Source organism: Nipponia nippon, unplaced genomic scaffold, assembly GCF_047370975.1.
Source record: "Nipponia nippon isolate SJK-2023a ecotype South Korea unplaced genomic scaffold, ASM4737097v1 scaffold_11, whole genome shotgun sequence".
Classification (NCBI taxonomy): Eukaryota; Metazoa; Chordata; class Aves; order Pelecaniformes; family Threskiornithidae; genus Nipponia; species Nipponia nippon.
Genome location: NW_028262302.1, coordinates 17,242,876 through 17,269,056, shown reverse-complemented (window position 1 = coordinate 17,269,056; position 26,181 = coordinate 17,242,876).

Sequence of the window (26,181 nt, the reverse complement as noted above, 5' to 3'; positions counted from 1 at the left end):
TTTCCTCAGATATTTCTGGCAACACAGTTCAGCCATAGATTAAAAAAAATAACATAAACTTGATGTTACAAATATGTGTGTGATTGCCACTTATAATGAAAATGTTGTAAATAACTAAATCAGAAACATTCAGCGCTGAGCGAAGAATCTCAGGACTTACTGCTTCAAAACCACAAACTTCTAGCATGTAAAATAAAAAGGATTTTCATTAACATGTAGTAGCATTTATAAAAGAAGAAACGTACTTCAAGAGGTGTAATTATATGAGATATTTTATCTTCTTGGGTGGCTGGTTTTTGAGCAGATTTTTTTTACCTTATTATGAGGTACAGGCATAATTGGTCTAACTACACTGTTTTTCAGTCTATAGCCCTGTAAAAAAGGATGCTAGTCTAATTCCTTAATTAGGCCCACGTTGCGGACCAAAACTACATGGCCATGCTAGGGCATGAGGAGGAGTGATCTCTCTCCCAGTTCCCTTATCCCTCCATCTCTAAGCTGTAGGTATGGGAGGAGTACTCTATACATTTGTCCTTATCCCAGAGTGTGAAAATAAAGGTGGTCTAGCAATAAGGAAATACTAGCTCCATTCCCTCCACAGTCAGGAAAATAATCTGCTATTGGCAAAGGTCTATAAATTAGATGGTATTTTCCATCAGAGGAAGAACAGTACAATGCTTGGAATTAGCGTGGGGGTCTAGTTTGATTCCTTGCTTTCACAGGGTCTTGACCGAATCAGTTAGATCCAGATACTTAGAATTTGGGAACCTTATTCCTATTTAACTTGATCAGAATTAACTTCCAAAAGCATGATATGAGCATGCAGATCTTGAGGGTCCAGACTTCAGTCTCACTATGTGTTACTTGACCACCGTGTCCACAAAATGAAGAAAAAAATTCCTTACTCCCCGAGTTTGCTGTGAAAATAGATACATGAGACAATACTTTGAGATGTTCCAGATCCACTGGCAATATGAAACAGTACTGAGTATATTACTTTTAAAGATAGAAGAGGCTGGTTTTTGAGGTACAAACTGTTCTTTCTGTTCATTAGGAGTCCATGGAAATGCATAGGAATACTTTTGCTTTACTAATAAGACAAATGACGTTATGGTATGGTTTAATCAGTACACTACTTAAAATTTTCTTTACTGAACTCTGAACAATGTATTCATCATTGGTCCTGGCTGTTAAATATGGTGTCTCTTTTTCAAAATATCAATGATATCAGTTCCTGGGCCTGTTGACAATTTTACACTAACTTTGCATTATTTCCAAGATTTTATCTTAAATTGGCATCGTTTTATTGCATTGATAACTAGATGTAGCAAATCAAAAATTAGAAAGAAAGAAAACTGACACTGATTGATGTCCAAGTCTTTCTCCTGATTCGCTGATTAAACTCATCAATCTATATGCAGAAGAGACGTCCAATGCAAATGGAACCAACCAGCCTTAACAAAGTTGTGTTGTCAGCATACTAAAGGGAAAATGGGATCCTCACTGCAGATAGGGAAAACAAAGCTAAACCAGGGACTGTCTGCTACAGACGATATTTATTTTAAGAGATGGTAAATCACTATTTAAAACACATTCTAAACATTACACTAAATTTTATTGGCTATACTAGATTAGATTGTGGTATATAGATTGTGCAGGGGAAAAAAAAATCAGGCTAGTTTGTGGGGCCTCTGGGCTGGAAGAAAAGTGCCCTCAATGCTCTGTCTAAGCTCAGTAATCCCCCAGCTTGTTTGGAGAATGAATGTTAGTGGAACTAGCTAAAGGATCCTACTCCCCGGGCACACTCCAGTTTTCTCAGATTGCTCCTTTCTCTTCCTTTCCTACTTACACAGGGTGTTACAGACTGATTCTTTGTAAATGAGAGATTATCAAATTGAAGTTGTACCCTAATTTTCATTAAGGCAAGCATTTTTATAGCGATTCACTGTATTTACATTATTTTAATATAGATCAGAAGAATTTAGGGTAGAAGAAAATCGCCCAAAACCATAAATGTTCATCTGGAAAAATCAGCTTTTGCAGCCTCCTTGATAAATGATGCAAACCGTAAGTGCATGGAACAGATGAACTTTTGCGTCTAGGCATGGCTGAACTGAAAAAGATCAAAACAAACAAACATGCAAGAATTTTATAGAAACCTAGGTGAAAATCTTTGGCTAGGGTCAGGTCAGCCAGTTCAAAAGAGAATGAGTACAACAAGAACTTTCTCCCAATATTTTAATTATAGATGGCTGGAAAATATCTTTTTCTTTGGAGAATGATTTGTTTTTTTCTTACCTTAATGGGAGAGGGAAAGGTTCGCTAGAAATATTTTCACTTTTTACATCTTTATTTTCCGTAGTTACCACCACTAGCACAGTCACATGTTGTGTAATTTCTTGCTAAGTGACTTCTGAAGCTCCTTGACCTCATTTTTCTTATCATCAATGAATTGTCAAGAATCAGGTGAAGACTTAGATTGGTGCTGGACTCCGGACAAAAAAAAAAAAGGAAAAGAAAATGTGTTTAGTCTGTTGCAGTGCCTCCATATTTAGAGCAGCTATTTACAAAGACATTGTGTTTTATAAATCAGTGTTTCCCAAGCCACTGCTCAAAAGCAGCATGCTACCTGAAAGGCTCTGTGATGTTAATTACAGCCACAAGAACCTAAAAAGTCATGCATGAGGTCACCACTGCTAGACTTTTGGTTGACCGCGACAGTGAAGTGTAGCACTTCCTCAGGGTGCTCTTTGCTCTCTGATCTCTGTGGTTGCCAGTGGGCAGTGATCTGTATCAGCTGGAGACATGGATACAGATCTCAGTATAAGACAAAGTCCTCTCTCTGATGCTTTGAAATGTTACATTTCATATAAAAGCGTACTCTTTTCATTATCTCCCTTTTGAATGTACGCTAACTATGTTCCTACAACTCATCAGAAGTTTATTTCAATTAATGTAAAGGAAAAAAATTGTGCTATAAATCAGTCTATCAATCATCCTTCCTTCACCTTTAGGCTCCCACCTCCAAATAATTTCTTAAAATAACTGTAAAGACACAAAATGTTTTAATGGATCTTTTCTGTCCTATCCTGACATAAAATTAATACCCTGTATTGAATTTATTCTTAAAAAAATATTCCAGAAGAAGAAAAAATTCTAAAAACACATGGAAGTGAGTAGATCCCCCTCTTGACTAGACTAAGATGCAATAGGCTTAATTGGGGCAAAGAACAGTCAGACATTATGAAATGTCTTCTAACAGAAAGCCTAGGGAAGCACTGGGAAAAGATTGTCTGGGAGCTGTGGAATCTCCATCATTAGAGGTCTTTAAGAGCAGATTAGACAACCAACTGTCAGGAATGACATAGGTATAGTTGGTTTTGCCGTAGGGCAGAAGGACGGACTAGCTGACCTCTCGAGGTCATTTTCAGCCTTGTGATTCTGTGAATGAAAACATGCATCCTCTCCTAACTGCAATATAATCCGTCATCACTCAACACCATTTCCTTTCAGTGTCACACATTCAACCTTAACTTTGTCCTTTGTTTTGCTCTGTTAAGAAAGTATGACCTCATATGTATTGTCTTGATGTAATGTAATGTTTATTAAGTGCTTTGCAAAGAATGAGAAAAAGACATAGTTTTGAGGTTCATTAAGAAATTGCAAACTTCTATACATTTGTATTGCATGATGGAGAAAAAGCTACAATTAATAAATAAAAATGGGGTCATAGGTCTCCTTGGTTATATTTACTTCCTTAGTAAATATGACATCTATTTGTAGATCTTGTAAAGTATCTTTATAGTGCTGTGTGTATATATATACATGCATATGTATTTGCATATATATGTGCATGTGTGTATCACTGTGAGGTTATATTACAAATAAGAAATGGGAGTAGGAAATTGAATTTGTAACCTAACAATGCGTCATTTTGATATTGGCACAATTTTTTTTTTAATGTTAGAGGATAGTAGGAGGATCAGTAGAATTAAATAACATCCTTAATTGGTGAAGTCTTACAAGACAGATAGTCACTTTTCCAGGTTCTTGCTGATTCTCCAGTCAAGACTTAGACCTGTGCTAGGCTAAGCTTTCTTTTTTTTTTTTTTTTTTTTTCTCTAAGATATAACACCGTTATATCTTCTTCATAAACTTGTACTAATAAATACCTGGTCAATTATGATCTGACTTATGCCACTAAAAATTTCTAGCAAGCTCTTCCTAGGCACCCAGATATTTATGAAGCTGGCATCATTTTCCATGTACAATCAAGAAAACTGAAAAGCAATTAAAAATCCCTTCCAAGATTCCTTATCAGGCAATAATCTTGCCATTATGTTCCAATTTAATATTGGAATAGCTATATGATTTTCCCATATTGATCTTTTTCTTCCTTCTCCCATGAGTTTATACTGATTATTTTTTTCCTAGTGAATCTCCTCATCTTCTTCGTCATATTCTCCATGCCTTTCTGTCACTCCTCTCTATGTTTTTTCTCTTAGTATACAAACATGACTTTGTTTTTCTCATCCTAGAAGGTCCATTAATGATGCCTCTTGCTTTCCCAGTAATGCTCTAAGTGTTAATTTCCTTTTTCTTCTCAGATTTTTAAAGAAACCTACACAGTGTGTGTCTGAGATTCCTCTATTCTCATTCCTACCTCTACCCTAACTGAAAAATCTTCCTCTCAGCTGAAACAATTGTCGCCAAAGATTTTAAGGATTCTGAGTCAACAATCAGAATTAAAAATCATGCTCACCTCATCAGCATAATCAGTCCCACACTTGAAGTCTTGTCTTCCCTGGCCTTCCATGACTCTCTTTCCTACTTGTTTTTCTGTTTCCTCTAATCCTTCCTTTCATCCCTTCTCTGGTTCATGCTCAATTTTAGCTTATTATGGTGGTACCACTTGTCTTGCTGTTTGATATTCTTCTTTTCCTCAAAATCACAGGTCTTGGTCACTTCATTCACTTTGATGTAACTATCACCATGGGTTTACTTGTCTTCATAGACCTAAAAGAAAGCAATTCTCTATTCTTTCTTCTTCATCATCTCATCATCATCTTGCATGTCACTCAGGCTTGTAACCTGGCTCACCTCTGGCAGATCCACATCCAAATACGCAGGTCTTCACATCCAAATACTCTCTATATAATTTATCTGAGACACAACTGTTCTTAACCATCCACAGTTAAAACTATTGTCAGCTTTCATGATATCCTATCCCGATTTCTACAGTTGGGATTCTACAATTTGTTAAAATGTGCATTTTTATAGCCCTTAACTTAAACCATGATGCCCTAACTTGCAAACTTATTCCTACCTATTTATTATCTCTAATTTGCCTTTAATGACAATTACCAACCTTTAGGACCACTACTTTTCAAACATTAATCCTGCGATGTGCAATGACTGAAGCATAGGACATTGACTACTAATGTCTCAATGTTTTCTTGTTTTCCCCTTACTTATATGACCAATATCCTTATCTTTGACTTGTAACTCTGTACAACATTTTACTCCATGTTTGTACAATGCCTAGTACAATAAGAGTTTGTGTTCGTGATAAGAATCCCAACCCTTCGTAGTGCTAATTCCCTGAAATTATACCAGAGCTACTTGGCTATAAGAAAGATCAGAATTAGTCCTGCTGCATCTGTTTATATTCATGTGGTTCAGATCTGTCCCTTTTCATGGAGGAGAGCAGGGACATGCTTTCAATTGCTCAATAGTACCTTTAATCTTAAGGCGTGGGTAGGGAAAATATCAGTAACCCATCATTTCCTACAGTGAATCAGAAGAGGATAGTCAGCTACAGAAGAATATTAAAACATTTCCAAAAGAGAAAAGTTTCTTGCTTGGAATATGAAGTTAATCATTATAGAAGGATCTTGAAGCATTCGTCTTCAATGTAATAACACTCACTAACCTTGAAAAGAAAAATATGCCTCCATCCTTTTATTCCTTTGGAAGGGCTGAGAAGGGTAATTAGTGATGACAAACTACTGAAAACAGTGTGCCATACTTATAAATTCCTGCTTTAACTTAGCCCTGAAACATTGCAACAAAGAGTAGAACATTCTAAAACTGTGACATCCATTAGTTGTGGCTAAGTCAAGTTAAAGCACTTTTACTATTTAACAAACCTACTAAAACAGGAAAGGACAGTATCCAGTAAGTATCTGCCTGTTTTGCCTGAAGGCAAATAGCACAATTAATCAGGCTGGGTGGTCAGACAGTTTGTCTGCCTGAGTCACCCTTGGACTGACCTAATGCCTCCCTTTGTGAAGTGGCCACAGAAGCGAAGGACTCTGTTTCAGCGATTTTTCAGCCATCGAACAGCTGCTTTCCAGCCAGAAGGTCTGTTTCTGGGACCACACAATCGCTGAATGCAACAGGGCCGTGGTGCAAATACCCCTGTGTTTATATTGTAGGAGAAGATCCAGTAATGAAACTGTATGTTTAAGCCCAATGTCATTCTCTACTCTATACCAGCACTGTAGATGTCCACACAGTGGTGAACGATATCTACGAATTCCTCAACTATTAAATTTGAGTCTTTGCTAATCTCCTACTATTTGCTCTAGTTCATGATCTCTGAAGGGCAAATACTTTTAGGAAGGAATCAAGGTATTTACAGTGTTGCTACCTTTTCCTTTTGAATGGATAAAAACTGCTGACGTGTCTGTTCCTCTCATCTGAAGAGAAACGATTATCCTTTCTCAAAACTATACCTTAATTGGATGATGCTTATTTCTGTTGGTGGCTGAAATGAGTAGTAAGCCATGCAACAGGTGAGGTATCGCCCCTCTGCTCACTTCACTGATATATGGAAAAAGATAATATCTTTTTTCTTTTTTCCAAACCGGTCTGTTTCTGACTTCTTCTCCATGGCTTTTCAGCTTGCCCCAATTACCTGTCCAACTTGTGGGTAGTATCCCTTGAATACACTTTTACACCACACTTCCTCTCCACTTCAATTTTTTAGACTTTTCTATTATTAACATTGATAGCTATTTTTCAGAAAACAACTTATTTCTGACAATGTATTTTTTCAACAGTCAGGCTTAGAAGAATGCAAGAGAAATATATCAAAAGACAAACACTCATCAGAATTTCTTTATCTCCTAATAGTCTATTTTTTCTTCCAGTTCTACCCCCACAAAAAAATATAAAGGAGTTTTTAAAAATCAGCTTTTAGAAATACTTTCTTGTATGGCAATTTTAGCTGGTCAAACTTCAAGCCTAACATTGATGTGTGTGGCAGACGTGAACAGTGATTCTGAATTCTGAACTTTTGATAATGACTTAATTTTTCCTCCGCAGTTTCCCTTTCTGTATAGTAAAGATGTCAGTTTCTGTTATTAATTCTGCTCTAATAATGAGAAGGACAATATGATATTTCTACAGGATTTTTGAAGATGAAATCACTGTATCAAGGTAATACATATAATGCATAATATTTACCAGGAGAAGACATCAAAGTATTTGGAACTTTAATGTGCATTGCTGTAAATCAGGTTTCACAATTACTAAGTTCTGTGAAAATGATTTAAGGAGAAAAATGCTTTGTATGAATTCATTCAGAGGTGTGAAAGATAATCTTAGCTGGTTTTGCTAGTGGTACATATCTTTCTTCTTTCTTTTAAATGATGTATTTTTCCAGAATCTTCTGGACAAAGACAAACTTTCAAAACAAGTGCATTAAAAAAGTGAGACTCTGCTAATACAGTCTAACGAAATAAAAATCTACTTCAGAGAGATTCAGTAGGCTGTCTGCATGTTCTAACGATAGCAGTGTGAATTGCAGATAGCACACAAGCAATGTAGCAAGGCCACACAGCACCTTGCAATTTAGAATTTGTCAACATTTTGCAGTTTCCCATGTGAGTCACCACTTGGTTGATGTTTCCCATTTATTGTTTACATAGGCTTAAGCTTTGGAACATCTATGCAAAACAGCACATTCGAACTTTAAATCAGTCACACATAATGAGGAATCTCAAATCATTCCAAGCAATTTATTTAATATTTTATAAGGAAAATACAACTTGAGTTGTGCAGTTAAATTTGCAAGATGATCAGGAAGGACAGCAAGAGCAGCCACCCATACGTTACCAGTGATAAAATAGAGATAAACTGAAAAAGTGTGAGACTGCATATCTAAAGTCTGCAACAGCTGTACTCATACTTAATGTGTAGGTTTCATTCATTAAATACATGTAAGATACAAATATGTTAATCTTGTGCCTCTGTCAGTCTGCAAAGAGAATAAGATGGGTAGAAAACATAATTAAAAAGTGTGTAGGTGTTTCTGTTAAAAGAAATTTGCCGGTAGTGTGAAATCTGAATTTCTAGCTTTCCTTATTTTAATTTTGTGGTGCCTGGGCCCTAAGTATCAAAAGAAGGGATTTCCCTCACTTCCCAAAGCCAGGCAGAGCCATATATTATGGCGAACACTGGGACTCCCAAGGTAGCAGTCAAAGTGCCACTGGAGTAGAAATAAAAAGAATGTCAAGAAATTCCATGTCTAGCTCTTTACCCCACATAATCTGATTTCTCTTCTGTTTTCTCTCGGAAGCTGTGCAATTTCCAGTGATACTGTAACATGGCTCCACAATCAGTTGCTAAAGAGCAGTACATTCCCTATTTACACTATCAAAGCATTAGTCAGGAAATTGGAGCAGCCTGGGTTTTGGGTTGGTTTTTGTTTTTTTTCCTGAGAGATGTCTTTTTTTTTTTTTTTTTGGAGCATTGCTAAATATATCCAGAGTGCTCTAAAAATCTGGAAAAGGAAATGAAAATCTTGAGCAAATCTGTCCACAGTGATTTCAGGACTTGATTGTGGATTTCATCCTGATGCTGTTGATTTTAGGGACTACTACATCAAAGCATGAATGGTTAGCTGCAAGCTCCTGTTTACTACTTCACACAACACACTTGTTTCCCCGAAAGCCAATTCTGATTCAAATCAATTTAATTAAGTAACAAAGCTGGTTGTCATGGTAACAACGTTACTAATTTGTCATGGCAAATACTCTGTGAGATTGACCAGTTGCTAAGCAACAGCCAATGGGCTTGAAGACAGAAGATGACAAATTCTATCTGGTGCAGATGTTGTGATCCAGTCTTGAATTAGGCCTCTGTTCAGAGTGGATTCCCAAGAGAGCATCACCTGGATAGCTTAATAGCAACACAGGGAGTAGCATGCCACAACAAATTACATTGTTTTGCACTTTTTAAAATGTGTTTGAGGGAGAAGCTAGTAAAATAAGTTAATTTGATGCTCCCTGTCATCTTTTTATTTTCCTGTTACAGAATATACAGAGATGATTCAATCTTACTGTACTTGGCTTTGCATATGCATATTTATGTCTCAGAAACAGTTTTTTATCCATCTTTGTACATATGATACATAAAATTTAGGCATGCAAGCACAAAACAAGTGGATTATGGCTAAATCACCTCAACAAGATCTGTTTGAAGTAATGTGCATAATTCACTCACAACAACGGAGAACAATTTATTTTTAGTTTATTATTCTTTCTCTCAGGATAGCCTCCAACTTCACAGTTTAAACCTGATTTATTTTTATTCGTGAGAATAAATTCATTATTCCTCTCACTGAAAGTACTACAAATATTACAGGCAGTTGGTATCTTCCTACCTGTGTCTACTTTTGATCTGCACAGAAATCAAACTAAGTGTAAAGTAATGTCATTTTGTCAATGCATGACTTTTTAAAATTCATCTTACTAGCTAATTTCCCCTGAAATCCTTTTCTAACTGTCTTCCAACTAAAAAAAAAAACACTTTAACTTGAAAATAATTAAAGTATTCTGTTTGCTTCTATGTTTAGGCCTAATTCTAAAGCCTACTTGTTAAGCTTAGTACTTTGTGTGCAAAATGAACGAAACTGGCAACTGATAATGAAGAATAAGGAAATTTGTGAGAGTAAGGCTAGAGTTATTTAGAGAAACGTTGATGGATTTACAGTTCACTGGAAAATAGTGCTATCAAAACAGAAATGCTTTGTGAAATGGGATTGATATTCCTAGAATTTTGCTTGCAAATGTAAGGAAAATTTCTGACAGTTTTGAAATGGCTGTTTTTTACATTATTTTAGACATTTCATTTTTTCATGGAAATTGACTTTTCAATTAGAAATAATTTGTCAAAGTATAATCATAACAGAATGACAAGTGCTCTAATATAACAAAGACTCAAATATTGAAATGAAAACAAATCCTTCTAATTTTCTGAAGCAAGATATCTAAGTGACCCGAAGTTCCCCTCTTTGCTCTACCATAATTTTCCTTTCTGTGAAATCACTCCTGCTGGCAGACAAATTTTAAAATTCCCGAAAAGCCTTTATACCACAGATATACCAGCCTCTGCACGTTTCTAATACGGATAGTACATTAGTTTCTTACTAGATTCATTACAACTAATGGATTGCTGACAGGAAGATCCAGCCAAGAATCTAATATTATGCTCTACAGTATTCACTTGAATAGATACAGCAACGACTTAGCAGTTTAAATAAAATGTTATCTAGAACCAAAACAAGGTTTTGTTTGTTTTATCAGGTTCACTGCAAATGCAGTCATTGCGATAGAAATTAAATAAAACCAGGATCTTTCATTGTATTGTGAGGAGGTTAAAACAAACCAAATCAATTCATTCAATTTTTGGTTTTACAGAGCTAAAATCAGCCTTTTTTAATTAGGGTTTCAATGTTAATATATAAATAGAGGGAGAATTGTGCCCATCAAGTTTGGTTAAAAGGGCGTTCTTCTGCAGAAAATTAGCCAGGGTAATTCCTACAAATTAATAGTAAATATAAAAGCAACAGCAACGTGCAACTTAAATGTTGTCCTTTCACTATTTCAAACCACTTGTTAGACTAGCATTTTTTATTTTATATTGTATTGGAGTCCGTGGCAAGGCTTTGGCAGTAGGGGCGCTGCAGGGGTGGCCTCTGTGGGCAGAGGTGGGGGAGGAAAGGTGTTGTTTTAATGTTTTTCTTTTGTTTCTCACTACCCAAATCTATTTTAATTGGCAAAAAAAGTAAATTAATTTTCCTCAAGTTGAATCTGTTTTACCAGTGACAGTAACTGGCAAGCAATCTCACTGCCTTAATCTCAACCCACAAAGTTTCTCATCCTATTTTCTCCCCCTGTCCTGCTAAGCAGAGGGAGGGAGGGAGCAGCTGGGTGGGAGCCTGGCTGTTTTGCTAAGGCTAACCCACCAGATATATACAATCCAGTCACTGAAAAGTCACATGTAGCAAGTGCATAGACAAATGGAACCAAGGTTTCATGTTCAACAGTACTGTTTTCAGAGTGTGAAAACTATTTTAACACAAGAAAAGTAGTAGACAATACACTTTTTCCTCTTCTCTGAAAGCTGCAAATAAAATCCTAATATTCTAGCAGAAAAAAGAAGAAAACAACCAGAAAATCATTAAAATATCACATGTAAATGACAACATGTCATGTGAGACCTTGCATACATTTGCCTTTGGTCCTGGAACTGGCATTTAAACACTCTAATGGTACCATTTGAATGCCTTCAGTGCCTAATTTGGGCATCTCAATTTATGCAGTCCTTTTTATTTATGAAACCCATAGGCAGTTACATATTGTTAATTTTCTTTTGATGAACCTGACAATTCAGAGATAATTCAAGCTCAACAGTGGAGGGAACAGTTATGGCCCTATCTGTTTCTTGCATCAGGCTTGATGGTAAGACAACATATCTTTTCAAAGCTTTTCATTTTGAGTTAAACACCAAGAGTTAGAGAAGCCATGAGATCCTTAAATAAATTATTCCTCCGGTAAATCATCAACTCCTTACTCTTTCTGGCTACAGATCCGAGGACTGATATTTGCTCTCTTATCTTCCTGATCATATGTTTTGCCACATCATATGGATCCCTTGAAATTTCCAACTCCTTATGATACTCCTTTTCAAAATGAGTTTCTCCTTCAGAGAGAAATTGTGATTTGCAGTCTTGGTTCCTAGATATGTAATATTGTTGCTGAAAATTTAAAATAAATCTTACTCAAGCAAGTCCAGTTTATTGTAATATCCAGGTTGTTTGTCAGATCTATCTTTCTCATTATTTATCATACTGTTGTTTTTGTCTATGTAAATCTTAACAAGACTGATTTTATGTCATTTTGTGCATCGCTGGTCAGGTCGTGACTTGAATCAGGCCAGAAGGAAGGCAATAGGAAAAAACAGATGGATTATTTTTTCATTAGAATTCCTTTTTAAAAACTATCAGTTAGAAATGTTTTAATGAATTCACTATCTATCTGTAGTATTTTTAAATCATAATGAAATCAAATGCCTTACAGAAATCTTTGCCAATGAAATCATAAACTCAATCAAAAAGAGCAAGTTTATTTGACAAATTTTTTTCATCAAGCTGTGTTGATTGACAGTGTGTATATTGCCATTATTTTAATTCTTCATTGATTTCATCTCCCATCACCTTGACTTAGTTGCTCTATATCCATTTAACTGGCTGACAGTTTATTGAAGTATTTATCCTTCTTAAACAGTGGTACAACAACCAGTTTTTTCCAGAGCCCCAGAGTTATTTTACTCTTCCAAGAGTTATCCATTTATTCAATGTTCTTTTGAACATTTTTGCAACTAATCATGTATTAAGTATTTCATCATAGTTAAAGTTAACATATTTTTTTGTTAAAACTGTTATTTTGTTCCTTTCCTCTCAGTACTACTACTGGAGCACAACCTGTTTCATTGTTGTTGTAAACATCAGCCTTCTTTCTAAGAACAGATGCAAAGCATACACTGGAGAATTCTTCCTTTCCTACAGCATTACTGACATTTATATTGTCTCTATTTGGTAAATGTGCCCCAGGACAGACTGGTTCGGAGTAAGTCGAGGTGGAAAGTCCAGGGGAGGGAATTAAGAAGACCGCAGCTGTTTAATCACTTCTTTTAGTACAGAGCACATACCACAGGTTGTGATGGACTGAGGCTTCTTGGTAGTATCCTCCTTCCTCTCTTTCACACTCATGTTGCAACGGTCCCTGCACCAGTCCATCACCAGGAATCACTTTGGCATCTGTGCAGTACTAACAGCAAGGCTAAATTATCTTTTTTCTGTTCACTGTTGACTTCCCTGATCTCAAGAACCACCAAATGTCTGAAACTGGCACACAGTTCAGAAAACTCTCTTACTTTTTTTTTCTTAATTGATCTGACACTTAACAGCATTTGCTTCAAAAGGTTAAAATCTGTTACTATAACTAATCTTATCTTCTCTAAAGCCCCTTTTCTCTATTGAATGGCTGGTCTGGCCTCAGACTGACTTTCTGTCTTCACAAATTTCTCTAAAATTCACTATCCTCCCACCTTTCGTTTTAGCAAGGGTCCTTGGGAAGACTCCTGTGAATCCATCATTGAGAACGGCAACCAGGGAAAGCAGCCATTTCCCGCTCCTCCAGAAGAAAACGGTTCTGCCACATTCTCTTAAAGTATATTCTGCTCCCAAGGCAAACACAGAGCTCCCATCAACACTAATGCACACACAGAGGTGAATATTTCCATTTGTGAGAGACCGTAATTGAATCACCATTAGCTTCAGCTCCTGGCGTTATTCAGAATGAGTTGAGTCCTATTGCTTCTTGTTGCTAGAATGCAATAAACAAGAGCTAAACTATTTAAAGGCAGCTTTGTTCTACTGTCAGACACCTGCTGAACGTTTGTTTAAAATATAACAACTCCAAAGAGGTATTAGAATCTGGAAAGACAAAGGCCTGAATTAACCTTAACTATAGAGTGGCTATCAATGCCTTTGTCACAACCACTTCAAAATCCCCTTTCAGGTATCTATGGAACAGTTATATTACTAACCCAAATTTACCTCTAAGCTGTGTGAATGTACATTTTCCTAGTGTTTAAGTGGAAGAAGCTGTAAAGAAGCAGGATTGTCACTTCACTTCCAACTTTTTCACAGACAGCAGTGATACAAGAATACTCCGCGGAGTAAGTGGTTGTTGCTTGATTTTTTTTTCCTCTCCAGAAAATAGAGCCTTCCTTAGAAAACTTTACAGACTTACACACAAAAAAAACCCCAAAAATGTACTTTTATGAAAGCTATCCATCAAATGTCAAGGATAATAATCAATTTTTTTGTCACAATGAACTGATAAAAGCTTTCAGTAATAATGTCATGGGGAAAAAAATTTGTGTTGGAACTCGTAACGCTCAGCCCTGATATCAAACGAATTCATAAAAGCTCAATACCACTGTAGCCCTCGGAGGCATGACAAAACACAATTTCTCATCCACAGGATATGGAATAATTCCCTCTTTTTATTTTTTTTTTCACAGAGAGAGAAGCAAAAGGAAAAAATCTGAATTGCAAAAAAAAATATTACACAATCCTGTTTATGCAGGTGAACATTAGCGATCATTTTGGTCGCCGATATCACAAACCGTTATGGTGATTTCTCTCACATCATGCAAATGGCTGCATAATGTCTACTCCTCTTGGAATGTAAAATCAAATCAGCATTCTAATGCTACAAGCCCGTGATGAGCTTGGAAATAAATATGCAGAAGCGCATAAAAAAAAAAAAATCAAAGCAATCAAGGAGAGCCAGCGTCCTAGCTCGGACTATAAATCTTTGTCTGTTTCAATCGTAGAGCTGGCCGAATCAGTGTAAAATTCGAGCGGGGATGTCATCAATTTCTGTTAACCTCTCTATTCTTCTTTGTGTTGGTGGTGCAGTGATGGATTGGTTTTGTCACTTGTGCTCAGTTCACAGTATGTTAACATGGAAGGGTGCAGTCAGGTTATGAAGAAGGGTTATTACTGTCCCAGCTCTGACCTGGACTTACTATCTTTTCTAGTATCACAAAACCTTACTGTCTTTGGGACTGAGAAGTGGCATCCTTGGAGCTGCCTAATACTAAACAGAGCAGCCACAATTTTTTTCCTTCACTTGCTTTTCTATAGTTCTTCCCAGGCACTTTGCTCCAGCTCATAGGCCTATTCTTTCCTATCATTCTTTAATTAATAAATTAATGTAGGAGATGCTTATTAATCCGACTACCAATGCAGGAAGAAAAGTAATGAATTACTGGATTACATTAAGAGGAATCTGTGATTTGCAAACACAAAAAGATTCATAATTTTACAGTCTCCAAACAATAAAGTACTGGTAATAAAACAGAGGTAATAACACAAACTTACTGGCATGTAGTAAATACACAAATGTTTCAAGGTGTGAACTAACAATTCTTCTTTCATGTTGACTTGATCATGTGTTTGGTAAGGGTGTTTAAATTGTGCTACCTAATTTCTGCAGTGGATTTCATGAGTTAGGGTGTTCTTCAGTTCTTGTTTTCTGCTCCTCTATACTGTGTCAATGCACTTGCTGCAATCTGTACTGTACAGCACTAAGACACCTGGCCCTACTTCAAAAACTTGCAAGCTCAACTTTAAGCAACTTCAAGCTCTATTAATGTCAATGGAACTGCTCAAGTGCTTAAGTTAAGCATGTTCCTAAATGCGTTGATGGAAGAGTGTAATATACCCTAATCCAGACCCCAATGAAATCTTTAGGAGTCTTTATATTGACTTCAGTGGGCATTGTATCAGGCTAATAGAACTCAACACCTTGCAGAACTGAGCCCTTAAACAGTTGGCTCATTTCACCACATAAGTGGTTGTTTTAGTGGTGGATGAAGTGATCCCTATGTGTAGAATTTAATATAGTGTGTTTCAGCTTGTTAGGTTGGCAAAGTGCTTTGGGATCACTTGAGATGAAAGGTACAATACCAATGCAAGTTATTATTACACTGCCAGAAGTACCATTTTTTGTCAGTGAAAAATCACATTAAAATGAATGCTTTAAAATGAAGGAAATATAACATTAATCTATAAAAATTCTATATCTATTTATTTCTGTAAAGAAAATCCAAGTGGAACAAAACAACTCTGGCAATAGGTAGCCCAGGTTCTGCAAAAAAGCCAAACAATTGAGGGTCAATGGCATTTTGTAAGTGATGCTTTTGCTCTTGACAAATTGGACCCATGATATAGGAGTAAATCTGGTCACGAATGTCTGCCACTTCTCGGAGCTGTGTTGGCTGCTCAAAAGCAATTAAGTGAAGTGGGTTTTCAAGTCCCATTGAATGTCCCAATTAACAATTAGCAGGACTTGTGCTCTTAAGGGTTTTTGGAGATCTTACACAACACAGCACTGAGAAAGTCACATGAAGGAGACCTCAGTTTCCATATCCTTTCTACAGGAGCTATTTTTAAAGTAATATGAAAAAAATCCCGAATTAAATACAGTAGAGAACAAAGAAAAGAAACAATTGTTATGTCATAGCTTATATTGCTATTCATCATTGAGTTCAGGAATGTAGAAGGAGCCTAGCCAGACAGCAGGCTAGGCAATCTGACCAAATCCAAACTGATAGAAGTTTCAGAAGCAGTTTTTTCCATTAAAAATGTATTCCTACGTTCTGGTACTTTTAAGATATCTTGGGAAACCAAACCACTGTATATTAACAATGAAACCAGAGATAAGGTTGGCAGGAAAAAGTTTCTCTACATGGCCAGTTTAGCTTGTTTTTTTCCCCAAGTTTGTTTATTTTTCTCTTGTCATGAGTTTAAATAAAACGTGTTCATTGCCAACTACAGAGACTCCAGTAAAAGTAGTCAAGAAAGGATCCCAAAGAAGCCATACTGACCTTGTTGATAAATTCCACCTGGGAAAGATCTGCATGCAGCACTGAACCCAAGAGGAGCGCTGCATTTGCTCATGCTGCCCCGTCCCATGGAAAGGAATTGTCACCCCAAAAGTGAATGTTTCTGGACTTCCACCAGCTCATATGTACCCTCAGTCACTAAGTGCCCCCCCTTACACATGTAAACAGAGCAAATGCAATCCGCCACGAAAAGGCCTTGTGATAGTCTCCAGAGATATGAATCCCATTAAATTAGTTATTGTATTGTAAATATTTTTAGCAGGATGCCCATTTCCTGCTATATTTGCCTTAAAGGTTCATGTTCTCAATTACATAATGACATACAAATTAAATGCAATTTCAAATTTAAACCTGTACAAGTGTCAGTTATCAAGTTCCCCTGTTAGTCCCATGAGGCTGCCCACAGCAGTGCTGGAAAGTGCACTACTGTGCAGACGTTACATTACCTACTCCAAGAAACTCCTATTGAAGGAATAAACGCTTATGATTCCTATTTGTTATTGATATTGCAGTGAACTCAGACCTGTGATTGGGCCTGATTTAATAGAAGCTGTACCAAAACAAAGAAATACCAGGGCTGCATGCCTCTTCTAGATTTTTAAGGAGAAATGGAACAATTTTTGTCATCTAGACTGACCTGCAAAGCAACAAATCCCACTCTGTTGCATCATTCTTCTGTGGGTAGGACCTACAGGAGGGACTATTTTAGGTTTCCCTAAACTCCATGGAACTTTGATTATTGTAATGGGCACTTTGTGTAATCAATGTAGATCAACCTAGATCAAGTGGAATGATGTTCTAAGCACCTTGCAAATGAAATAATATAATTTTATCCATTTGTGAAAAGCGAATGCAAATTAATTAGGAGCCTGGTTAAAATAAGATAGTTTAAAAACCCTAAGAAACTTTTTGAAAATATTTCTCTATTTTTCTTATGTTTTCTTAGGCTTTACTTAACTTCTAACATTGTTTGCAAGGAATTATTTGGGTGAAATCCTTGACATGTTGAAGAGTTGTTTTACATAACCTAAGCTGATGGAGGTTTCTTATTTTCTAAGATCTAATCCTGAGAAGCCTGCAGAGGGTATGGATATTTGTCTTGATAATTTATGAGCACATCCAATGACTATGGAACTTTGGGTTTTGGGCCCACATTCAGCTAAAATAAGGAATATTTTCAAACGAGGACTAAGTAGCAAATTAGCACTTTGCAATCTTCATCAACAGTTATTTAAATCAACCCCCTCCCAAAAACAGAAACAAAATGCATAGACACCGGTGAACATAGACACAAACACTAACACACAAATTCAAACACAGACACACAGAATGTCTAATTAAAGGGAGAAAAGTTGCTTCCTAATAATATAGAGTAACTTTAAAATATAGTTTAATGCATGTCGAATTCTACCCTCACCCTTCAGTTCCCTTTTTCTGTTTAAAAACATGTTGACCTTGAGCCCATTCCATAATGAGGGTGTTTGATAAGTCAAATCCTTCAGAGGTGTAGGTAAAAAGCACTTTTTAGAATGTTAAACTGGCAACACACAGGGTGCAGTTATTGCTTTAGAGAAATGTCATGGATGTCCTCTAACCTTTTTTTTCTAGGAATGTATTTCTTGGATGATTTTTTTCAAGGACTCGGGTCAGGAAGAATCTACCCCAAGGGTAGTTGGAGGGAAGAAAAAATAACAAGGCATGGTGGCACCTGGGGACCACAACATTGTTCACATCCTCTGTAATCATCAGTGCACTGCTCAGCTGCTTTGGTAATTTACATAATACCATCCTGACACGTTCACTTCAGTTATCCATCACCATTGGGATGGTGCTGCTGTTTTCCTCCTTTATTTTCTTTCTCCCTATCTCACTCTCTCTGTGCCTTTTTTTCTCTCATTGTGTCTTATGTTTATCTGGCCAAGCAAAAAAGATTGATTTCACATTGTTTCTGCCCTCCTTGTTCAACAAATATGAACTTGGCAAATGATGAGGCACCGAGTGCAGCTAATAAGCAAAAATGCACATATAGAGATTTTATTCTCTACATTTTAATGAATAGTATATTTGAGGGAACTGACGAGGAGAAGAAGAGCGAGAATTTAATGGATGCAGAGATGGGGAAGAGAGTCAGTTTAATAAAGCTAAATTCTAAGGATATGATGGACTTCATTCACATGTAATCATGGATAAATCTGCAAGATAGGGCTGGGCACTAAGCTTAAAAAAAGCTTAAAGCTTTAGCCTCTTGAGTTACATTTCCTCAAAAAAGAACAAAGGGAAGGTAGTATTCTATATTTTCTAAATGTATGTTTTATTGTCACATGACAGATGAATTGGCTGTCCTGAAAACATGATTAATTCCTGCAGTCCTACCTACCGAGACCAAACTACAGGCTTGTTCTCCTCAGGTTTATACCTCTATACCACTTTGACTTTACTGGAGTTGTTCTTGATGTACATCACTGTAACTGGTATTGACAGTCACACCCTTGTGTACACCCTTGTCTATCCCCCTCGTGTATGACAAGGGTGATAAAGTCACCTTCCTACAGTAAAGGAAAACATTAAGACATAGGAAAGGACCACTGAAATGGGGACCTGGATGACCTATTTGTTGTTACTTTCTCTAGCCTATTGGGGTGAATTTCTCACACTCTTAGCTACTGATTCCCTGGCAGTGAAAGCCCCAAGTACCTTGTCTGCCAGGGTTTCCCACTTCAGGAAGCTGAGACGTTTAAGCCAACATGGTTATTTTGGGCAGGAAAGGACAACAGGGCATTCATAGCTTGCACTCATATCGGTGTCCCTGAAGGAGTGTGGGAAATGACTCCTTGATTCCATAAAATTATATTCCTGATAAATTATTACAGGGCAGAAAAGACTAAGCCCTGCAGAGGTAAAAGAATGCTGGTGGTCAAAGCCAGTGCCACCAACCCCTTCAAAGTCAGCCTCAGACACTTAGAGTTTCCAAAATCCTCCCTTCTTGAAAAAACTGGGTCTATCTGTACAAAGGTATGAATAGCCCAGTTTTTAAACAGCTTTGCCATTATTAATGTAAATACTACTCAGTTTAGTACCTCAAGTTGGGTGGGAAGAAGCTGAGCATCAGTCTCTGCTATATAGAAGCTTGAGGTTCAATACCTATTATGCTAAAATACTGGGATGGGTAAGTTAGCTGCATGTTTGTTGAAGGAGAGATGGGGATGTGGTGGTTTTGGCTGGGATAGAGTTAATTTTCTTCACAGTAGCTAGTATGGGGCTATGTTTTGGATTTGTGCTGGAAACAGAGTTGATAACACAGGGATGTTTTTATTGCTGAGCAGTGCTTACACAGAGTCAAGGCCTTTCTGCCTCTCACCCCACCCCATCAGCGAGCAGGCTGGGGGTGCACAAGAAATTGGCAGGGGACACAGTCGGGACAGCTGACCCCAACTGACCAAAGGGCTATTCCATATCATATGACATCATGCTCAGCATATAAAGCTGGGGGAAAAAGAAGGAAGGGGGGGACATTTGGAGTGATGGCGTTTGTTTTCCCAAGTAACCGTTATACGTGATAGAGCCCTGCTTTCCTGGAGATGCCTGAACACCTGCCTGATGACGGGAAGTAGTGAATGAATTCTTTGTTTTGCTTTGCTTGTGTGCACAGCTTTTTCTTTACCTGTTAAACTGTCTTTAATCCACGAGTTTTCTCGCTTTTACTCTTCCGATTCTCTCTCCCATCCCACTGGGGGAGAGTGAGCGAGCAGCTGTGTGGTGCTTAGTTGCCAGCTGGGGCTAAGCCACAACAGAGGACATACAGAAAAGGCTAACAACCTTAGACAGATCTCCACAGTCTGTGTTTCTATGCACTAAGTTATTTAAGCAAGAATATTAATTTGCTTGGTGTAGCGCTCTGGAAAAGTTGATCCTCTGTAAGGTCAGGGTCTTCTGCAGCTGAAGACTTTGCATAAACTTATGGCTTGTCTGCATCAAATCCATGGTATGAATGAATTTCTAAAATACAATATGCAATGTAAAATAAAAAAATGTTTTTAATGAGCAAAGCCTTCCCCCTCAAAAAGCTTCCCATACAAAAATGGAAAAATATTTATTATAGACTATAGTCACATTTATTACAAACTATAGTTGGATTTGATACCAGGGTCTCTACTAAAGGCTCCTTATATTCTCTGATTCTTCTTTCATAACAAGTTTATTCTGATAAAGACATACAGGACTTATTGAAGACTCCTCAGAGATGTTTCAATTAAATCCTGTCTTCTTATATATCAACTTTGTGTGGCAGAAACAAATTCAAGGCTCTGTCCTGCAAACACTGATACAATGAGATAACTCAAGAGAGCACTCGAATGATCTCAAGTATAGGCTCCACTAGACAAATTTAGCCTTGGCAAAATCAGTTTATTTCATGTGTATTAACACTGCTTTATGCTAGGGATGATTTTTTTTTTTTTTTTAGGGGAAGAAGGACTTCATTTTGACACAAAAAAATATGTCATCCAAACCACCTTGTTTAGAAAAGCCAGCATTTGTCTGTGCAGAGCAAATACACAGGACATTCAAGAACCTCAGTAGGTTGGGAAAGTGTAAGAACATAGGAAGATTCTTCTGGGGACTCATAGAAAGACTGTGAAGATCAGTGATCATATTAACTTCTGGGGACCTTGAAACAAGATTTTACAGCAGCTGGCCAAAATACTTTGAGCTAACTACAGATAGCATGATCTTTTCCTTTAACCTTTGCAGTATTAATATTCTGTTGTTATCTGATGTGTTATGGCATTTCTTTGACAGAGAAGACAAGGATGGTATAATGAGATATGAGAACTGATCATAGATTTGGTATTCTGATCTGTTCATGATAGTGCTAAAGCTATAGGGTTGTAGTTGAACCTTTAGCAAACTACAGTTATTCACTTCCTTTTATTATCCTGTTACAACTTACTTCTGCATGTGAGATTCAGCCATCTCCTTATCAAAACTAAAAATCTTTCAGTCTGCTAATGTGATCATTTTTAAACTAGCCCTATTTTACAGGTTTTGTAAAGTGATGCTAATTATAGAAAAAATAGCTATGAAACAGCAGACTGCCATGCTCTTATTTTGGCTTTCCGACACTGGTCTGGAGCTGATTGTTTCCAGTACAGTACACGTTAATGTGGCTGTCATCATTGCTTCTTGAATAGCTTCTGAGGGGCTCAGTTCAGGCAGCAATTTATGTTGACGCTGAGAGTACAGCCAGCACAGTTAAAGGAGACCTCCTGAGCTCTGGGGCCCTAAATCTCCAGCTGCTTGACATTAGTGAACAACATCAACTCTGTTTCTATTTTCCACAAGAAGAAAAAAAAATAGACTTTCTTTTTAATTTTCCTTTTTTTTAAAGCTGGGAAAGAGGCATGTTGGCAACTGATACCAATGTGACCTCTCTCTGACTGACAGAAGGTTCATCATTGCATACTATACCTGTCACCTCAGTAATGCATGTAGTCTCAGCTGCCCAGTGATTGCAAAGTGAAAATTCCCATCCCTGACCTATAAGTTGTAACCTTTGGGTGCACTGCATGAAAAGCGGCTTCACTGGTGAGTTATGCAGATGTTGACAAGGTATGGAAAATGAATATGAAAGAAGATGAGCTTTTTCCAACCTCCACATTCAAGAATGGCCTCTGACTGTCCATTTAGCAAAAAACTACACAGATATGATAAAGGAGATAAAGAGGTCCTTTCTTCCAGAGGATGGTCTGCAAGGAATGCATTTCTAATGGGAACCTTTTCTGAGTCTGGATACCAAAGGTTTCAGATGTTTTCTGTGTCTTACTAATTATTATATGATAGTTAAATTATATGAAAATGTCTTTATTTTCTAGATGGCTTCACATTTCCAATAAATTACTTTACTAATTCTTTTAACATTCATGGTCTAATTGTGTATAGAATATATTATTTTTTAATAAATTTACAAAGCCTGGGAAAATCCACGTGGAATTTGTATCCATAGAGGAGTTCTCATCAAACAACTAATATTGTGCTTTTGTCAGCTGGAAGTTGGAATGTTTCCTATGTATTATCACTTGATTAAAGCACACAGATAGTGAATTCCCAAAGAAAAAGAGAAATCACATGAGCATTTGGTACTGTTTCATTCTGTGTTCGCAAGAATACAGGTAATGAAGCCAATGAACTACAGATTTACCGAGACTAGATGCCCATATATTAAAAACAAGCAACAAACAAAAAAATCCCAACTCAATTCTGGCAGTATCTAATATTATAAAGTTACTTTATTTGGTCTGGATTTTATGATACAAATTGAATTAAGGTGCACATACATACAGTCCATTTTTGTCTTTTAGGGGGGAACCTTTCTAACTTTCTATTGTGATAAAGAAAACCATTAGATTCTGACAAGGCGAGGAGGAGGGAAATCACTTTTATTGAAATAAGAACAAAATGATAGTGTCAGACACTGAATGTAAGAGATAAAATATTACATCTAATAAACATGTTACATATGGGATTAGATATGGGCCTCTAGAATACAGAACAACAGAAGTTATAGGGAAACAATAACATTAATATTGAAAAGTAATGATTAGAGTTCCTACCATGGTTAAGAAAAAAAAATCAGCATTCTTATTAAAGGAACTTAAACAAGAGGAAATAACTTACTATCCTGGAGTGCCAGAGTTTTTGTTTTAGGTCCAAGTCTGCAAACCTTGCTCCTGCCTGTTGTCTCATTTACCTAAGTACAATTACTTCTGTGAGTGACTGGATCACTTGGTGAGATCATGGTCTTAACTGATAATATACAGTCTTCAAAGGCAAAAAAATAGGTAACCATCCAGCTCTCCTGGATTGTCAACATTTCTGCCTTTGAAAATATCTCCCCCTCACTGTCCATTCAGAGGCAGGTAGCCAAGGTATTGCCTGGGACTAAAGATGTACACACACTTCACTACAATTTGATGTGGCCAGCACTGCTTAATTAAGCACACAATCAAGCACTCATGTCTGCTCCTCCCTCTTGCATCTCTCCTTATCTCCAACATGGGGTGAAACAGCAGCATATAAACATCCACCCCGTCTTTCATCAGCCCAGCATTGTGATGGTTGTTTGTATAATCGTTGTAAAAATTTTGTAAGCATGTACAGAGGAAACCTTGAAATGTTACTTGAAAAGAAACTTCCTTTGAGTTCAATACAGTCCTTCCACCACTGACTGAAAGACCACTTGTCCTATTTTTCTAACAAGTTACTGCTGTAATTCCAATAACTCTCACTTCAGAGATGAATGATGAACTTTTGTATGCTGGAGTCAGGTGTGTGGTTTTTAGCTCTGCTCTGATTTTCTGATGAACTTAAGGAAGATATACTGTCTGGCCCAGAGAGGAAAAAAAAAGACCCCACCAAAAAAAAAACCCAAATCATTTTGTCTGAGCAGCCATTCAGGTGTCTGACACTGAGCTTGCTATTCCTGTAACTCACCTGCTCATCCATCCTACATTGCAGGGCTATAAGCCTTTATGGGAAGGACTCAGGCAAACTTGTCTAATCAGCACTGAAAAGATGGTGTCACAGGACAGCATGACAGCATATAGAGTGGTTGCTTCAGACTGAGTAAGCCAAACCACCCTTGTTCCCAGCTGCCCGTGCTTCAGGTAGGTATGTAGCTGGGGAAAGGCAAATTGAAGCTTTCTCTCCCACTGTTATCAGCACGCCCACAAAGCCAGTGGGAGCCTAAACATGGGCTTGTGTGCAAACTCTTTGGATGCAAGGTGAATTTGGACTCCAACATTGCTTTGTGCCTATGCTTAGATGTTGTGGTCTAACCCCAGCCGGCAACTAAGCACCACACAGCCGCTCACTCACTCCCCTCCGCAGTGGAATGGGGAGAAAATTGGAAGAGTAAAAGTGAGAACACTTATGGGTTGAGATAAAAACAGTTTAATAATTGAAATAAAACTAAATAAAATGAAATAATAATTATAATAATAATAATTAATAAGAACTTAAAAAAATGTAATGAAAAGGAAAATAACAAAAAGAGAGAGAAATAAAACAGAAAAAACAAGTGATGCAACCACTCACCACGCACCGGCTGACGCCCAGCCAGTCCCCAAGCAGTGAACACTGCCCTCTGGCCAACTCCCCCCAGCTTATATACTGAGCATGATGTCATATGGTATGGAATAGCCCTTTGGCCAGTTTGGGTCAGCTGTCCTGGCTATACTCCCTCCCACATTCTTGTGCACCTCCTCGCTGGCAGAGTATGGGAAGCTGAGAAGTCCTTGACTTAGTATAAACACTGCTTAGCAACAACTAGAACATCAGTGTGTTATCAACATTATTCTCATGCTAAATCCCAAACACAGCAATATACCAGCTACTAGGAAGAAAATTAAGTTTATCCCAGCCGAAACCAGGACAGTAGAATATAACAAAAAAGTAATCTCTACACATCAGTTCTCTACAAAACAAAGATAACAATCCTTTATTTCTCCCACCCTTTCTTTGCCTGTAATTATCTATTTAGCATTCAAAACTTTTGTCTCTTCCCACATTTTCCAGAGCCTAGCACAATGTGAACCTGATCATAGTCAGGATCTCTGGACACTACTCTAATGCAAATATTTCTAATGATAAGAGTAATGCCCCAAGGGTGTTGCAAAGCTATCCTAATATCCAAACCCGATTGTAATTTTATTTAGATTTTATATTACTGACTAAGTACGTTTATCTTCTTGCCATGTGCGGACATGTAGTTAGTGCACATTGGTTATGGGTTTCCAAGATAATGTAATGCAAACAAATCATATATCGTCAGAGAATGAGTCAGGCCCACATTTCAACTTGATTTGATTTACCGTCACCTGTGTTGCAATGACTACTAGTCTGTTGAAATAATGAAATAAAGGGAATAAGGGCTTTTAAGGCCAGTGTGGGAAAGTACCTGTTATATAAGCATCTTTAAAATGCAGAAGGAATAAAAAAATTGTTAGAAGACTTAGAGCACTAGAAATTAAATATGTGATGCCTCCTTTGAAAAAGGGCTATACTTGCCTTGATGGATGGCACGGTGGATTCATTTGATAAATCTGGCCTGACTTTAGTCTTGTCCATACTCAAGACTGACTCAGATGTGTGGAAACAAGTGGAATCCCACTCAGCTCATACCTCATACCATGTTCAGACTAGTCTTTCCTGATATACCGTACAGCAGCCTAGAAAAACCTCCAAATTCAGATCTGGATCAGTGTTTCTCAGCAGTTATCACTGAGGGCTAAACTGAAAAGAATGATCCAAATCCTTGTGAGTAGTGGAGGGACAAGCCCTCCCATCTTTGGATCAGGCTTTGATCCAGGCTGTAATACTAAGAAAGTTTGATAACTTTCTGTACAAAGGCATTTT